This window comes from Apodemus sylvaticus, chromosome 5 (assembly GCF_947179515.1).
Source record: "Apodemus sylvaticus chromosome 5, mApoSyl1.1, whole genome shotgun sequence".
NCBI classification, from domain to species: Eukaryota; Metazoa; Chordata; class Mammalia; order Rodentia; family Muridae; genus Apodemus; species Apodemus sylvaticus.
The window spans coordinates 131,004,631-131,017,271 of NC_067476.1; the positions used below are offsets into that span (position 1 = coordinate 131,004,631).

General features: G+C 43.9%; 1 non-coding gene across 1 annotated transcript; it reads right to left on the reverse strand.

Annotated features, from left to right (window-relative positions):
* Window positions 1-11,782: 11,782 nt before the first annotated feature.
* On the reverse strand, window positions 11,783-11,894 carry LOC127686489 (U6 spliceosomal RNA). Its single transcript, XR_007978117.1, has one exon. It is a non-coding gene; the product is annotated as a U6 spliceosomal RNA (small nuclear RNA).
* Window positions 11,895-12,641: the final 747 nt, after the last annotated feature.

Consider the following 12,641-nt stretch of genomic DNA (forward strand, 5'->3'; position numbering starts at 1 on the left):
CTTGATCATGGTGGATGATTGTTTTGGTGTGTTCTTGGATTCGGTGGGCAAGAATTTTATTTAGTATTTTTGCATTGATATTCATAAGGGAAATTAACCTGAAATTCTCTTTCTTAGTTGGATCTTTGTGTGGTTTTGGTATCAGCATAATAGTGGCTTCGAAGAAGGAGTTGGGTAGTGTTCCTTCTGTTTCTATTTGGTGGAAAAGTTTGAAGAGTATTGGTGTTAAGTCTCCTTTGAAGGTCTGATAGAATTCTGCACTGAAACCATCTGGTCCTGTGCTTTTTTTGGTCGGAAGCCTCTATGACCCATTAAAAATTGGGATACCGACCTAAACAAAGAATTTTCACATGAAGAACTTCAGAGGGCTGAGAAACACCTTAAGAAATGTTCAACATCATTAATCATTAGGGAAAAGCAAATCAAAACAACCCTGAGATTTCACCTCACACCAGTCAGAATGGCTAAGGTCAAAAACTCAGGAGACAGCAGGTGTTGGCGAGGATGTGGAGAAAGAGGAACACTCCTCCACTGCTGGTGGGATTGCAAAATGGTGCAACCACTTTGGAAATCAGTCTGGCAGTTCCTCAGAAAACTGGGCATGACACTTCCTGAGGACCCTGTTATACCACTCCTGGGCATATACCCAGAGGATTCTTCAGCATGCAATAAGGATACATGCTCCACTATGTTCATAGCAGCCCTATTTGTAGTAGCCAGAAGCTGGAAAGAACCCAGGTGTCCTTCAACGGAGGAATGGATACAAAAAATGTGGTATATTTGCACAATGGAGTACTATTCAGCCATTAGAAACAATGCATTCATGAAATTCTTAGACAAATGGAGCTAGAGAACATCATACTAAGTGAGGTAACCCAGTCTCAAAAGATCAATCATGGTATGCACTCACTGATAAGTGGATATTAGCCTAGAAACTTTGAATACCCAAGACATAATCCACATATTAAGTGATGTCCAAAAAGAATGGAGGAGTGGCCCCTGGTTCTGGAAAGACTCGGTGCAAGAGTATAGGGGAATTCCAGAACAGGGAAGCAGGAAGGGGTAGATGGAGGAACAGGGGGAGGGAAGAGGGCTTATGGGACTTTCGGGGAGTGGGGACCCAGAAAAGGGGAAATCATTTGAAATGTAAATAAAAAATATATCAATTAAAAAACACTCAAGAGCAGCTCAGGAGAGGAAAGGACTTATTTGGCTAACACCTCCAGGTCATAGGCCATCACTGAGGGAAGTTAAGGCAGGAATTCAGGAAATTTGAGGCAGAAACTAAGGAAGAATGTTGCTTGCTGGTTTGTTCACAGATTCATGCTGACCTAGCTTTCCTATAAGGCCCAGACCCTTCTACTTAGGCACAGTTCTGCACACAGTGTGCTGAGTCTTCCCAGGTCAATTAACAATCAAGACCTCCCACAGTAACACCTATGAGCCAATCTGATTTGAACGGTACCTCAATTGAGATTCCCTTAACTCCAGGCTGTGTAACCGTTAAAGCTAACTTAGAACAGGCAGCTAGCATAAAGTGCCTGGAGGTCTGAGATGGGGGGTACCGACAAGGCTGGGTTCTGGAAAAGGTTGAAGAGGTGCTTGCCGAGGTTATAGACTGTCAATTTCTCAATGCCTCCTTACAGTAGAGTAGATAGCCGGCTTTTATAATATAGATCATCAGTCCCATTCATGAGAGTTCCACCACCTGACACACTCACCTCCTGGAGGCCCTACATCCCAAATCATCATGTTGGAGGATAGTATTTCCACTAACTAGGAATGATGGCAGGATGGGCACAAGAATTTCCTTTGTTACACCATCCCAGCTCATTTTCCTGCACCCCAGACAGCACCTGCACAGTGAACCCCCAGAATACATTTGCTGAGTGAGGAGGAGAATGACTGAGCCTGAAGACGGTGCTGGGAAGGGAAGTCGGATGCCTAGCCAGTGTTTTCCCTATCTCATCTCTGACCTCTCAGTACAGTCCTGTGAGGTAGTTATCTTTCCATCCAAACCAGTAACAGAGACCAAGCGCTGTCCTGATTGTTCCTCTTTGCCACAGCTGTGAATAGCCTGGGGCAGCAAGACATTGCCATGTGGAGTTGGAACGCCTCACAACGTGTTTCGCTACTCTAACAGGGCTACGTCCAGGTAAAGTCTGATCAGCCTTGGCCAGAGTTTCTCCCCTTCCTTCAATTCCCTTGCTTCTCCGGGGATCCACAGTCTGCTTTGCACGCTCCACATGCACGAGGGTTATGAGCAAGGTCACTGCACCTTCTCTTCCCACTTAAAGGTGTCTTCCTTTAACATGCCACTGTCCCACACCAGAGCCTTTCACTGAAGAGGCTCCCCTAAGAACGTTCTGGAATCTGCTTTTGGTCAGGCAGGAGAACAGTATCAGCTGTCAGGGCTTCCTGTCACGGCTGTGCTGAGCAGGAGGGCTGTTCATTCCAGAAGAAACATGGAGATTTTCCAAAGGTTTGCCTCTAGGAATATGTTTCCGATCCTGTCATTTTGAATGGGCCGGTGGCAGCCAGGGATATATCTTTTTCTTTTCGAACACGATACAAAGACCCTTTCCTATGGAGTCCTCTGCAGCTTTTCCCAGCAGGCTTGGGAGCTCTAAATGGAATGCTGCCTTCAGCCAGGGAATCTGGGGAAATAATAAGAGCAACAAAGAAAGGGTGCGAAGGAGCCTGCCCCGAACTCCATCTGCTCTAGTTTGTCCGTGCAAAGATAAGATCTGTTTCATTTTCTCCCTTGTTCCTGGTGTTTGGCTGTGTCTTGACATCCCTGACATGAAATGTGCTTCGTTCTGCCCACAACAGCTCAGAACCATGCCAAACAAGAAACACGGGCTTGCCTTGGTGCCTGGGGTCCCCGCCTGTGATCTTTACCCACAGGCATCCGTCCTTCTGTGGATCCCCAAGAACAGATGCCCCATTAGCTCAGCAATGAGCCACCGAAGGGCATATCAAATTAGGGGGAAAGATAAAAGGCCCTTGCTTTTCAAAGTGAGAGCCAAAGAATCACAATAGTGTTGAGAAGGGTGTGGGCTCTGGGTAAGCATTGGCCCGCTGTCTCCCCAACTCAGTATCAGGACTGTGTTCCCTGCCAGTCATCCTCACTTGCCTGTGATACCATGCATAGATATGCAGTGGTGGGTCTGTCAGTGCTGGTTAGTGATGGTAGGATTGGGCATGCCATCTCCAGGATTTCAGCCTTGGTTTTTCAGACCAGCAGTACCATGCTTAGCTTCAGCTGGAGAGGCAACCACAAAGATGTCAAACATCAAGCCTGTCTGTCTGTTGAGAGAGGAGACTGTGCCCAGTGTTCCTTGTGTCTTCCTACCTTCACACTACTATCTGCCAACCATTTAGTCAGCAGGGGTTACGTATGTGCACACATGTGTTTTTGGAATCTGTGGGTACACACATGTGTACATTTGTGTGTGGTGCACTTTTGCACATGTGCCTCAAAGTGCATGGATATGTGTGTTTGTACGTGGGCAGGAACATATGTGTGCACATCTTCCCCTTCTACTGACTTGGGCATGTGGACTTCTTGGGCTCAAGGAAGGCTCCCTAGCCTCAAGTGAGATTTAACTCGAGTGTCTAGGTGTCAGATGTTCATGGTCACATAAAGCTCCACTGAGCCAGTAGCCTCTGGGCTTTTGTCTCATGAACTGGAGGGATAAAGGGTGTTTTGTTATAGAATTCATAGGCGGGATCTCTAGAGAAAAGAGTAAGAGCTGAGACATAGTAGGAATAGCTCCGGAAAATGGATTCCAAGAGGCCTCACCTTGGAGTTAAGGCTTTGCTGGAGCATGGACAAGGATATACTAGTTAGTCAAGTGGACAATCAATAGACTTTCCGTTAGTTTCTATCACAGGCTCACAAAAGCAGTCCTTGGACAAGGGTGCTCATCTGTGGAAAGAGAGGAGCAGAAACCAGACTTCCCTGGTGGTTTTTTGTTTTGTTTTGTTTTGTTTTGGTTTGGTTTGGTTTGGTTTGGTTTGGTTTGGTTTGGTTTTAAATTATGATATATTTTAAAAAACTTTTCCCACCATGCTAGTGATCAAACTCAGAGTCTTAATACATGGTGGGCTAGTGTCTCAACAATCTCAATGCAGTGCTGGCAACCTGGGGGTGGTTCTGGAGAGTCGGTGGTCTTCGATTCACATTACAAGGCTAGTGTCAACACAGCATGGCAGTAGCCATGAGCACAGAAGCAATAGGACGCACGAGCTCATGCACAGGGTAGAATTCACCAGTGTATTACAAAGGGAAGCAGGCAGAAGGCAAAAGCTTTTCCCCACAGACATCCTAGTATCTGAATAACCACCAGAAAGTACTGCTCAATTTTAGGATAAGGCTTCCTACATCTCATAAGGATGATGACTTACGCAAGAAAATCCCTCATAGGTATTTCTGGTTTTATACTCAACTTCATTAAATAAGGATACATTTTAATAATTTTAAGCTTATTAACAATGTATCTCCCAATATACATGTAACTAATTAGCACCAGAAATACCAATAGCACACAGAGCATACCCTCTTGCAGAACTTGCCTGAGGATCTAAAGTAAAGTTGCCTCTATGTTTGAACTGCTGTTAAGTACCCAAATAACAGGCATATATTTTCTCATTGTCTTAAGTCTTTTAAAATAGGTGATAGACAATTTTATAATCAAGAATGCATATATGTGTGTACACATGTGTGCATGTGCATGTATGTGTAGACATGTCTACTATTTGTGGTTTTTTTTATAAAGGTGCTATCTTCACAAGGACTTAAAGCCATTTTCTGCTCCTGTGTCTTTTAAAGGGGTGCAATTGGCAAATAATTACTACAGTAAATACCTATAAGCAATAGAATGGAGTCACAGCATGAAAAGAATCTGCTTTCTGTCTGAGATATCATCCTTTTTGGGAAAGAAGGGTAGAGACAAAGTAAGGGTGAATACCAAATGCTCCAACAAATGAATCCTGACCCTGAAGGGGAAAGAAAATTCAGTTCCAGGATAAGGAAACATAGTTGTTCTTAGAGTAGAGAAGGCAAGAAAGGAACCTCGATGATGGAGAAAATTTAAGCAAAAATAGAGGCAATTGAGAAAGTATGAAATAAAAGTAAACCCCAAACTTCCAAAGGCCATCAGAAATGGGGCCTTCTCAAATTTGTGATCTGAATGATCTCTTACAAAATATTGAGCTGTGGTTAATCTCATTTATTAAAACAACTGTGCCTCCCAAAAAACATCTATTTGGGCCAGACTTAGGATCCATTCACAGAAGGAAGGAACTTTACAGACCCATCTAGTGCAACAAATGAACGTCACTGAAATACATGCAAGATGCCAACATCTGCATCCACGGGAATTAGGTGGACCTGGACAACCATTTACTTGAAAAGAACCAGCTATCAATGGAGTAGAATGGAGTAGTAGGCTTTGTATCCCCAGGAAAGCTAGATCCGGCTCAGCCACTGATATACTGATGAGACTGGCTTCATACTCAACTTCATTAAATAAGTATAAATTTTTAACATATATTCTGATAAGACTGGGATAGTGCTCAGCTGTGGTTCATCACATGGTGAGATGGTGAACAGAGTGAGTATGGCAGTGGCCAGCAATCAGAGAATGCTGGTTTTACTTATAAAAAACTTTCAATGAGTTGCTTAGTCAGGAGATCTAAAACTTGACTGACTTAGATCATGAGAACAGCAGGCCATTACAGAGTTTTTTTTCTCAGCATTGTACAGAATACCTTGTTTAGAGACCAGAAAATGCTGTGTGAAGATGAGAAGACACAGTTAAATAGGAGCAATAAGTATGTGACTGAAATACTAGAAGTGCTGTTCTGGACAGAGGACATCAACCGTGCCTTTGCATGATCACATAAATTGCTTTTGCCATGACAGCCTTTTACCAGAGTATCATAGTCTGATAATTTTGCCTGAACTTATTTTGCAACAGAGAAGAATCTTCTTTCTCCGGGATCTTTTCAGGTATTCTAGGGCCTATAATCACCTTTCTTGCCATTTCTATTAAGGGAAGATGCTCTGGGCTTGTGCCTCGTCTAGGTGTTCCATTAAATGAAACACCCTATCGAGATATCACCTATAGGTTTAACCTTCACAGATGTCACTAAGGCCACGGTGTGCTGTCCTCTGCAGTGGTCAGTGGCATCAGTCTATGGGTGTACCCTTGCTGGTGGTTATTTTGCCTGCATGTATACTTGCTGACCAAGCTGTTGATGGGGAAGTCACAGGAGGAACATATCAGGTTGTGCTGACAATTGTAGATGCTTCTCAGACAAAAACTGTGGTAGCAAATGCACATGTCCCTTCAGTTGGGTGTTTAACTGTTGCCTTCATAGACAGCTTTAAATTACACATCTTTTCTCAGAAGAAGACAGAATAGGTCATCTTGAGAACCATCTTAATTAGGTTTTCTATTGCTGTGATAAACACTATGACCAATAGCAACTTGGGAAAGAAAGCTTTCATTTCATCTCATAGCTGGTAGTTCAGGAATTCAGGACAGGAACTCAAAGCAGTAACCTGGAAGCAGAAACTGAAGCAGAGGTCATGGAGGAATAGTGTTTATTGGCTTGCTCCTTCTGGCTTGCACATCCTACTTTCTTAGACCTCCCAAGATCACCAGCCCAGGGTGGCACCACCCACAATGGGCTGGGCTTTCCCATATCAATCACTAATTAAGAAAATGCCCTGTAGTCTTGTCCTCAGGCCAATCTGGTTGGGTTATTTTCTCCACTGAGATCTCTGCTCAAATAGCTCTAGCTTGGGTCAAGTTGACACAAAACTAGTCAGTACAAGAAGGTCTCTCATATAATAGGTAAGAACGCCAAGTTCCAGAGATGTCCTGAGAAAGCCATGAAACCCAGATCTTTTAAGGAGCATTTAAGCAGCATTGATGGGAAGCCTGTCATGTGTTTCACCTGGATTTTTGGGTGGAAACATGGAGCATTGGGAAACCAAGAGTATGTTCTCTGACTGCCTTGAGCTTCCAGTTCATTACAACTATGGAAATTCTAAAATATGTGGCCAAGTTAGTTTCCCCCAGTAAAGAACTTAGAAGTTAGATAAGTGAATCTCAGCATACAGACTGTCATCAATTGCCTATCCTGGTACACTGACTGTGTTCTTCACAACATAGAGACATACATACCCTGCTATATCTAACTTATTGTTTGCTATGCCTTGGGTACAGGTCTGTGTGTCACAGCAATAAGTAAATATAGTAACTGCCAGTCCTCTGAGCTGTGGATGATGTTAGGACTGGTTTCTATGGCCTCCTAAGGGTTAACTGAGGAAAAGAGTATGGGATCCCAGGGCCTGCAGTTGATTTCTAGTAGTCTTTCTTTGTGAAGCCAATGCTAACACAACATCTGGCATGCACCTGAATAAATCCAAGAAGTTTCCTTTTCAATATTGAATAAATTCTGCACCTTGACTCATGGCTATTAAAGCCATGGCGGTAAGATCTCAGGCAAGCATGGCAATATTTTCTTCATGAGGCCGGGCCAGTCCAGTGAGAGCAGCATGAAGCCATTTCCATGCCCTGCATCCCAAAGCCAAGCCTCTGGAGACAGCTGTCATCTGGGTTTCTTCTGCCCATCACTCTATGTGACTCGCCTGATTCTGAAAGCAAACTTTCCACTTTGGTATGGGCACAATGTGTCTCATGTTCCTGAAGTCCTGCTCCATTTCTTTCAGCCAGGATTCCCCCTGAAAGGTAAGTGCCTGATCGCCCCTCATAACCCTCCCTGTGCAGCACTGTGGTTGGCCAAGTCTTGTCACTCAGAGTGACTTACATTCAAAGTTGGTCCTTTGAAAGAGGTGCTTCCTGTATGTTTTTCTGATGTCTTCTTTGGAGCCTCTTTGTGCTACTGAAGAGAGTCCATCTAAGACCTCTTAAGGAGACTGAGTCTCCATATCCCTGGCTTCCATGTGCGACCCTAAATGTGACTGAGCTCGAATTATAGTGTGCTGGAGGTGAACAGATCCATAGGGTTTCTTGGCCCTCACATCTCCCCATGTAGATGTTTAACCCCCCAAAAAATTCCACTGCTCCCCCAGTATAACCAAGTGTTCCTATATCCAGTAACCTTTCATGTGCTCTGTCCTCTGTTTGTCCCATCATGGTGATTTCTAGAGAATTTCTTGCCCATGTCCCTGCCCTTGTCACTCCCCCCTGTACACCTCTAAGAACTGCTCTTGGAGGATGAAGAGATGGCTCAGTGATTTAATACATGGGCTGCTTTTGCAGAAAATCAAAGTCCTACTCCTAGTGCCCACATGATGGTTAACAACCATCTGTAACTCCAGTTTCAGTTCATCTGACACTTTCTTCTGGCTTCTGTGAGTACCAGGCACCCATGTGGTATACAAACAAACATAGAGGCAAAACACTTAGAAAATAAATCTTTAAAAGTTAATTAAAAAACAAAACAAACAAAAACAGTATTATCTCCTCCCTAGCCTGACTCAACCAGTTTTCAGCTTCTCACTTCTGCATAGGGTTTCCATCTTGGCTTCTCGCTATGTACCCAACATTTAAAGACTGATTTTGTTTGCCCTGAATTCCAAAGGATACCCTTAAGACAAGAACTCTAACATCAGCCCTACGCTTTGGAGCAAACCGCAGAAGCTTTCCCTGGGAATCAGAAGGGGGAGACAACACGGAAAGCCTGGAGCCTTCCGTGAGTTCTGCCTGTGGAGCATGTGGACTCAGTCCATTGTGACCTTCTAATGAGCCTGGGACCTTTGTGAGCACAGGCGACTGCGTGGACTGCGGTTGCTGAGTGCTCCTCTTCGGGAATGTCCTCCTAGAGTAGAAACCTCATAGATCTTCCGGTCATGGTCACTCAAACTTTGGGCATGACATTCTCATGTTTGTCTCCTAGGGTGTCCAGTGTGGACCAAGGAGCTTACAGTGTTTTCTCTGGGTACTAGCATATCTGTGTCTGACAGAAAAGGGGCACTTGAAATGCATTCATCTCAGGATCTCCAAGATAGTGTGTAACAAACATCCTGATTATGTTAACAATTAACCAACGACTAACTTAAGAGATAGATACAGACAGATGTAGAACGTAACTGGACTTGTCTGGTTTTGCAGCATTGGATATTATGTCCAAGGCCTCACACATACTAGATAAGTGCTCTACTACTTATGTTTTGAGACAAATCCCACCTATATAGGCTAGGCTGACCTCAGATTTACAGTATTTCTGCCTTAAGCTACTGAGAAGCTGGGAGCACAGATGTAACCACCTCACAGCTTGCAACTGGGCGTTTAGCACATGCTCTTCTAAAGTATTTATAGAGATTTTAATCAAATCATAGCACTTTGAACATTGGAGAATTTTGACTGAGTATTACCTAATATCCTAGTGGTATTTAATCTAAAATAATCTGTTATTTTACAAAGAGTTTCCTCAAAGTTTACTTCTTTAATCTCTAGGAATGACATTCTATTTCATAGTCATGTATATTTCTTTTAGTGTTTTCTAAATATCTGTTAAGGTTATTAACTATTTTTATGAAAAAGCAACACTCAGGATAGTTTGACTGTAACAGGACTTCATGTGTCTTCTAGCTCATGTTAGCCCCCAGGTTGGAAGTCACAGGCCCTGTTTCCATGTAATAACTACATCTGATAGAGATTTAGCCCCGTGCATTCTCTCTACACCCTCTGGATCATTAAGAGTCCACTGCCCTTCCCCTTGGGATCCATGTTGAGAAGAAAGTTGAGGCTGGAGAGCTGACTCAGAAGTTAAAATAAAAAAAGCCGGCTGCCCTTCCAGAGGATCTGGGTTCAATTCTCAGAACCCACAGAGTGACTGGTTACCATCTTTAACTCCAGTTCTGGGGGATCTAGTGCCCTCTTGTGGCTTACTCAGGCATGGCATGCATGTGGTGCACAGACATACATGCAGACAGAATAATCATTCATGTTAAAAGAAAAAAAAGAAAGAGAGAAAAGGAAGGGAGGGAGGGAGGGAGGGATGGAGAGAGGGAGGGAGGGAGGGAGGGAGGGAGGGAGGGAGGGAGGGAGAAAGGAAGGGATGGAGGGAGAAAGGAAGGGAGGGAGGAAGGAAGGAAGGAAAGAAGGAAGGGAGGGAGGGAAGGAGGGAGGGAAGGAGGGAGGGAGGGAGGAAGGGAGGGAGGAAGGAAGGGAGGGAGGGAGGGAGGGAGGAAGGAAGGAAGGAAGGAAGGAAGGAAGGAAGGAAGGAAGGAAGGAAGGAAGGAAAGCTGTCTGAGGCACCGAGCTCTTCTTCTGTCTGTAAATCTGTAACAACCTAAGCAAGAGCACATAAGATAGCATCAAAGTGGGGAGGGGAAGAGAGGGACAGATTCAAGGAGCTGAGATCTAAATTCATCTTCATGAGGAGCTAATTCAATTCTGATGGTCCCCAGGCCTCTTTTTCTCCGCTCAGAGACTGCCCCAACTATTTCCCCTGCCTGCTCCACTCCTCACTCTCACTAGTTCTTTACTAAGAACTAATTACTAAGACCTTGACACGGTGAAAGTATTCAGTTGGTATCTTCCTTAAAACAAACGGTGCCTTCCCCTGTCTTTCTCCTTGGCCACACAAAAGTGATGACCTTTTAAATTCCTCTCTGTCTGTTAGCACAGTGACAGTCTCCCAGCATCCAGCTTCCTGTCCCTTGATCCCTGTAGACTCCATTCTCTTCTCTTCACAAACTTGTTTTCTCCATTGCCCTGGAGACATGTCAGCCACCTCATCCCAATAGCATGCCCCTTTCCTGGGGCATCAAGTTTCTACAAGATTAAGAGCATCCTTTCCCACTGAGACCAGACAAGACAGTCCTCTGCTACATATGTAGTAGAGACCACGGACCAGCCTATATATGCTATTTCGTTGATGGCTTAGTCTCTGGGGGCTCTGAGGGATCCGGGTTAAAAATTATGGAACTCATAAGGATACATGCTCTACTATGTTCATAGCAGCCCTATTTATAATTGCCAGATGCTGGAAAGAACCCAGGTATCCCTCAACAGAAGAGAAGAGTGGATGCAAAAACTGTGGTATATCTACACAATGGAGTACTATTCAGCCATTAGAAACAATGAATTCATGAAATTCTTAGGCAAATGGATGGAGCTAGAGAACATCATACTAAGTGAGGTAACCCAGACTCAAAAGGTGAATCATGGTATGCACTCACTAATAAGTGGATATTAACCTAGAAACCTGGAATACCCAAAACATAATCCACACATCAAATGAGGTACAAGAAGAAAGGAGGAGTGGCCCCTGGTTCTGGAAAGACTCAGTGAAGCAGTATTCGGCAAAACCAGAACGGGGAAGTGGGAAGGGGTGGGTGGGAGGACAGGGGAAGAGAAAGGGGCTTATGGGACTTTTGGGGAGTGGAGGGCTAGAAAAAGGGAAATCATTTGAAATGTAAATAAAAAATTATATCGAATAAAAAAATTATGGAACTCAAGTATTTAGAGCTTCTGGGCTAATATCCACTTATCAGTGACTGAATACCCAAGACACAATTCACATATCAAATCATTCCCAAGAAGAAGGAAAGGTCCTGGAAAGGCTTGATGCAGCATTGTAGGGGATTACCAAGACAGAGAAGTAGGAGGGGGTTGATTGGAGAACGGGTGGAGGAAAGAGGGCTTATGGGACTTATGGGGAGGGAGGATCAGGGAAAGGGAAAATCACTTGGAATGTAAACAAAGAATATAGAAAAAATCTTTTGTTAAAAAAAAAAAAACAGTTACGGAACTCTTCACAAATTTCCATGTCACCCTTGCACAGGGTCTGTGCCAACCTTCTCTGCATTGTTCCAATTTTAGTACATGTGCTGCTGAAGCAAGCACATGCCTGCCTTCCTTACCTCCATAATGCTCTGGTGACCATTCTTTCTACATGCCTGACACCAGCTCTGAGATATTCTTGGAGCCAACAGTTTAAAATGGATTCCTTGTTTCTTCTTTGCCTTTCCAGGTTTTGCTTGGTGCCTTCATAGTAGCACGGAGATGGATACAGTCTTGGAGTGGGCTTTCCTGAAACGCCAATAAAATGTAAAACAATCATTCTAATAATGAAGTTTATTTGTGAATTGATTCCCATCAAATTTGCCTAATACATTCACAAATGTGCTCCCATTTCTAAATAGTCCATTGCTGGAGTCTGTCAGAGAAAAATGTGCTGTTCTGTCTACCTTTCAGGGACCCTCTGCCCATAAGTCCTCCTCCTCCTTCAGCCTACTGTCTCTGACTATGGGTTCACTCTGTGATGCTACAGGAAAAATGTGCTTTGTGGAAAAGTGCATGTTTGCTCTTGAACAAAGCTGTTTGTTACTTGCTTCTAACGGATCTTCCTCAACATATCCTCACATGTCTCCCATGTCCATTACTTTCTCAACCTCCACTTCTTTCTTGCTAGAGCCACGTATTTCTGCCTTGTGCACTCGTATGCCAGGTTTGGAGATAAGACATATTGGAAGAATGAGGAGGATCAGTTAACACACTAAAGAGTAGCAAACGTGAATGAAACAGGGATTGAGAATGTCAGCCACTTCTGGAAAAGAAGGCAGGTATCTTCCTGCATGTTGCTGTATTAAA